Source organism: Rhipicephalus microplus, unplaced genomic scaffold (genome assembly GCF_043290135.1).
Source record: "Rhipicephalus microplus isolate Deutch F79 unplaced genomic scaffold, USDA_Rmic scaffold_45, whole genome shotgun sequence".
NCBI classification, from domain to species: Eukaryota; Metazoa; Arthropoda; class Arachnida; order Ixodida; family Ixodidae; genus Rhipicephalus; species Rhipicephalus microplus.
This window is the reverse complement of record NW_027464618.1, coordinates 296,874-302,873: the sequence shown is the minus strand read 5'-3', so window position 1 is coordinate 302,873 and position 6,000 is coordinate 296,874. Positions and strand designations below refer to the sequence as shown.

The following is a 6,000-nucleotide window of genomic DNA, read 5'->3' as shown; positions in this document are numbered from 1 at the left end:
ATGAACCATATAACGTACGTCGCCTCCTACCTCAAGTGGCAGGCGACTGAACGCACCAAACTAGATTGTCTCATCCGCAAGGCGTACAAACGCGCAATCGGATTAGCGGCCAATACCAGCACGAAAAAAAATTCTCGAGCTGGGATTGCACAATACTCTAGATGAGATAATCGAAGTTCACAACATCACCCATTACGAACGTCTGGCGAAGATCAGAACTGGTCGACACATCCTCGAGACACTGGGTATCAACTACCATACGCAGCGCGGCGAAAAGGTCAGGATACCCAGACGTATTCGCGAGCGCATCGTCGTTCTGCCGTTGCCTAAGAACATGCACCCGACACATCACATCGGTCAGCACAACAGGCGCGCCCAAGACCTTGAAAAGAAATTCGGCAATAGCAAAGACACAGTTTGCGTGGACGCGGCCCGTTACGACTGCCACCGCGGCTTCGCGGTCGTGATCACGGATCATGTAGGAACTTGCGTCACGAGTGCGACGATAGGCACGGAAGAGATGGAGGCGGCCGAAGAAGCTGCCATAGCCCTCGTGATAGCCACCACGGACACCGAGGTGATAATAGGCGACTCGCAGGCGGCGATACGCAACTACGCCAGCGGCTGGATCTCCCGCGAAGCGGCCCGCATTCTCCAAATTCACGAACGCAACATCTGCCGCAAAAACGACAGCTTCCTCGTATGGACCCCCGCCCACACAGACCCTGCGCTTGCGGGCAACGCGACTGCCCACGCCGCAGCTCCAGGACTTTTACGCCGAGCTGCGACACCTGCCGACAGTCCCGATGTCTTACACACTTCGACAGCGATGCGGGAATGGACGTGGGAGGATCGCATGACCACTTTCAGAGACATCACGCAACACTGCAGACTGAACAGATGCAAATATCCACCACCCCACGCCAAACTAAACAAGAAACAGCAGGTTGCCTGGAGACAACTACAGACACACACGTACCCGAATCCGGTGATCCTTCGCCTCTGCTACCCAGGCATTTATACGTCCGACGCGTGTAAGGCGTGCGGAGCCAGAGCGACGTTGCAGCACATGCTGTGGAAGTGTACCGGTAACGCGCAGCAGTCCCCTACGAACCCGGTAGACATGGCAGTCTCGAACCGCGAGGCGCGATAGGAGGCGGCTCTGCTCAGCCACGACCTTGCCGATCAACTGTGGGCCGTCCGGCAAGCCCAGGAGGCCGCCCGCGTCCAAGGACTCGAGGCCGTCACCTAGGCCAGGGTGCTTGTAGCCCCACCCCGCTCAATGACGCCGGACATGTTCAATAAAGTTTTTGCGCACTCACTCCGTCGAGCGTTCGTTTTCTCCACCCCTAACGCGCTTTTGGTTGGCGTCTCTCCAGCCGCTAATGCCTCAGCCCTAGCACGGACGAGTGCACCGTTGTAGCGTTCCTCGTCATGCAGTGCAAGTTTCTGCTTAATATTGCGTAGGTTAATTTTATACTCTCCCGGTTGTTTGCACGCCAAGTCTATTAGTCTTTCCAAAATCTTTCGGAGTACTTTTTCTGTCTTTTTTTTTCGTAACTCAATGCGCAAGAACGATCAAGAGCTTTTATTTTTATTCGCTGCTTGAACTCTTCCCATTTTTCTGCAAGTTTAACTTCATCGTCCATTTATATTTCATTGATACAGTTCATTACCTGATCTAAGAAATATTCGTCAGTGATCAAAGTGGAATTTATCTTCCACAGCTCCCATGAGAAAGTTCCACCTTTTGTTTTCTTTCCCATATCCCATTTAACTAAACAATGATCACTGAAGTGGATAGGGTAGACAGCATATGTCTTACAGCGGGCTATTTATTCAAGCGACACGTAAATGCGATCAAGCCGCGTGGCTATTCCCCTGAAAATGTGTGAAACGCACACCCCGCGTTCCCTCCATACAGCTGCCCACGTCTTCTAACTCGAATTCAGTAATTACGTCCGCTAGCGTCCTACTACTTTTATCGTAAATGGCGCGTCCGTTTGCTCAATCTCGCCCGTCGAGGACGCAGTTAAAATCACCAAGTAATACATATTTCCTTCCCAAAGTGATGTGCTGCTTTAGGCGTGAAAAAAAAGCGATCGCTCCTCGCAAATAGTTGGTGCATAAATACACACTATACGCCACTGACATTTATTGAATACAAAATCCCAGAAAACCAATCTACCAGACGGGCAAGAGAAGGTATCTTGCACTACCAGACCGGTAACTTCTTAACGAACAAAACACGGCCTGCAGACGTTCCTATTGCTTGACTTACAATTGCGTAGTAACGCGCCGTAAACCTCAGAACCATGCCCCGGGTCTCCTCCTCACTGTCTACTTTTGTTTCTTGTACAGCTAGTATATCCAGATCATGATCCACGAGCAGCCTATAGACTTGGCTCTGTTTCCACTTGGCGGCAAGACCTCGAACATTAAACGTTGCCACTCTAAGTTTCGCTGCAAAAGCCATGTCTATACCATGAAGAAGTTAGCCCGGGGCATGATGCTTACGTTCAGCGTCTAGCCTAGAGCTAGACATCTTCGGAGCCTCCAGGTGGACCCGTGCCACTGGAGGGCAAAGGAGGCCAGTGTTTGTACAATGTCGGGTTGGGACGCAGCCTTGTGCTGCTGCGTCTGAACGAAGTCGCCTTCGCAGGTGGCCCCTCTTCATGTTTTTCACTGGACGCCTCACGCCGTCCTGCAGACTGGTCGCGGGGTCTTTCGCTTGACGTCCCACCACTGATATTCTCGCACGACACTGGAAGTTCGGTTAATTCCACCGGCTCCGGCTCCTTCGATGGGTACTTGTGAAGCCTTCTGTGGTTTGGCTGGCTGGCTCTTAGTAACCTCCCAGATTCCATGTCTGTTTGTACTGTTGGTTCATCACCACCAGTCGTTGTGACAGTACCTGTTGAAGCTTCTGGGTTCACGACGTTGCCTACGCCTTTCGCCGCGTCTTCAGCCTCGGTCACGTTCATCACCAACTCTGCTGCGTCTTCACCTTCAGCTGATTCTACAGAGGATGCGTACGTGCGCATGCACACGTCTTCGCTGTGGGCAAACCGCCGACAACGCGAGCATCGGGGTACCTTACACTCTTTTCTAACATGGCCGGTACCTTGGCAGCGCAGACACTGCATTGGCCGACCAGGTGCAACCACAAGTGCCAGTTCACCAGCCACCCTGATTTAATGCGGGAGATCTTCAACCTTCACGCCACTCTTGAGCTTAAGTAGCACAGTCCGTGTGGTTGACACCATGTCGCTGACTCCTTGAACACGCCAATTCTCCCTGGTGACTTGTACGACCTTCCCATACGCCGCCAACGCCGTTCGCGCGTCTTCATCGTTGATGCCATACAGCAGCCAATGAAGACGCAGCCGCACCTGCTGATCCTGGGGGTCTACGATGATGCAGCGTCGACCCTTGACTTTCAGTTCTTTCACGTCCAGGAAGCGTCTCGTAGCGTCCGCGTTGTTCATGGTGACTGCCCAGACATGATTTATCTGGTAGGGCCCCAGTGCCAACACCTCCGGCAGCAGTCCTGTAGGTCCGAGCGCGTCTCAGAAATCTTATACTCGATACGGTCTGCCGCGCACATCACCGTGTAGGAACACAGTGTTTTGCGCGACGCGTCCCTTGGGCAGTGGTGGCAAAATTACTTCGTATCCTGCGTCTAGCTCTTCGCTCATCCTGTTACCGCGGCTAGTATGTGCCGCAAACGCAGCTCCTACGGAGCACATGATTCTTGCGTCCGACGCGCGTGAGTGCCGACGAGAAAATGATCTGAGCTACACCCCCGACGGAGATGTGAAGCATATGTTTACGACCTCATCCATGCTCCCATGCCACCGTTAGCAATTAAAGGAAGGACACTGACGGTGTTGCAGACCGGTTCCCTCGTGCCCGCGCATCTTTATTACCCTTCTTCCTGTCTATCAACCAAATAAAATGAGACATGTGACAGCACAAAAATAAAAAAAGGCGTGGAGGTGCTGGGTATCGATCCCAGTAACTCTCGCATGCTAAGCGAGCGCTCTACCATCTGAGCTACACCCCCGACGGAGAGTCCATAGTTATGCTCACAAGCTGATCGGTAATTACGTGACGAATATTTTGGAGAAAGAGGGAAGCCACGTCAACTGAGAGCTGGTTTTCTCGCGTCGACGGCTGCTTGTATCGCGCGCTGTTTTGTTTTATAAACCAAGCAAAACATGACCTGCCGCAGCAATGAACAAAAAAAAAAGAACTGGAGTTGCTGGGTATCAATCCCAGTACCTCTCGCATACTAAGCGAGCGCTCTACCATCTGAGCTACACCCCTTTTTTTTCCCTTCTTTATTGCCTGTTTACATACAACATTCACAAACATATACACATCAAACAAAGTAGAAACATGAAAGAAAAAAAAAGAGGTAAAAAGCATCATATTTAACAGGCTTTTCAAAATTCCTTCATCTGTAGAAGGCTTTCTACTTGATGAAGCCATTCGGGCACCTCTTGTTGAACCTTTTGTGCTTCCACGAACAGACAGATTGAAAAAAATATTGCCTCACCGGACGTGAATTAACATCAGCATGGCGCACCGCCATTCTAGATTGCCATATACCGTGCAGGCCCAGTAACATAACTAGGTCGAAAGGTGTTCCTTCTTCATTTGATACTGATAGAAATCTGATGCCATAGGCATCGAGAGGCAGATCCTTTTTTAAAGTCCTTTGGAGAACATCCCAGAAAAAGACTGCATCCCAGCAGTCGAGGAAAACATGTTCAATTGTTTCCGGCTTTTTGCAGAGAAGGCAATCAACACCCCAAGGAACGAATAAGCCTTTTTCTTGCATCCATGTTTTCATGGGCAAGGTCCCAGTGTGCAACTTAAAGAAAAAGGATTTCGCTCCAGGTGTTACCTCCATTTTTTTTACACGGCTTAAGACATTTTGGCCTGGACCTACACGGTATAATGCTCTATATAGGGGAACAGGAAGAACTGTTTCTACTAAATTTTTGTATAACTTTTTACGCGAAACCGTACTGAGGTATTCCAATGAAAAACGCGTTTTTAGAAAGAGACATGAATCAACAACTGCTTTTAAGAAACCTCTAATACTTGCCTTCATGTGAACAGATGCTACCACAAATTCTGGCAACCGTCTTCCAAGCCTAAGCTGTATAACAGTACGTATGAATGGGTCTCGATTATTTCGGAAAAACATAAACCGATTAACTAACTGACGAAGGTACAAATGACACAGACCAAGTCCTCCAGAGCGAACCCGTCTGAATAAGTTAGTTCTACTTGTTCGCTCCCAAGAAGAACCCCACAAGAAAACAGCAAATATTCGATGAAGCTTCTGTAGATTCACACGTGAACAATGCATTACCTGAAGGACATACCAGAGCTTACTGACTAAAAATACGTTACAAAAGGTCGCTCTGGCGAAAATTGATAGCTGGAAACCATTGAGTTGTTCAGCTTTTTCTCGTAGCGCAACGGCCTGACGCCGCCAGTACGGTTCACTGTCACAATAATATTCTAATGGCACACCTAGATATCGTACCGGAGTAGTAGTCCATGAAATACCAGCCACAAATTGTGGAGTCACAGGCCATTCGCCGTGCCAGTAACCCAGGCACTTGCTCCAGTTTACCAAACTACCACTTGTATTACAATAAAGGTTCACAATTTTTATGGTTTCAGCGATACTATCATAATCTTTAGAAAACACAGCTATATCATCTGCATATGCCAGTACCCGTACTTCAGCTTCTTGTAGTTTGTACCCCACTATGTTATTGCTTTTCATGACTTTTTGGCAAAATTACTCTATATAAATTGAAAATAGGAGGGAAGACAAAGGGCAGCCTTGTCGTACAGAACGTCTGACATTAGTTCGTTTCCCAAGAACTTTGTTGATGATTAGCCGAGATTTACATGCAGTATATGCCATTCGAACTGTATCTCGAATTACTTTGCCAAAATTGACATTTTTTAACA

General features: G+C 49.0%; 1 non-coding gene across 1 annotated transcript; it reads right to left on the bottom strand.

The window, feature by feature from the left end:
• Positions 1-3,993: 3,993 nt before the first annotated feature.
• TRNAA-AGC (transfer RNA alanine (anticodon AGC)) lies at positions 3,994-4,066 on the bottom strand. Its single transcript has one exon. It is a non-coding gene; the product is annotated as a tRNA-Ala (tRNA).
• Positions 4,067-6,000: the final 1,934 nt, after the last annotated feature.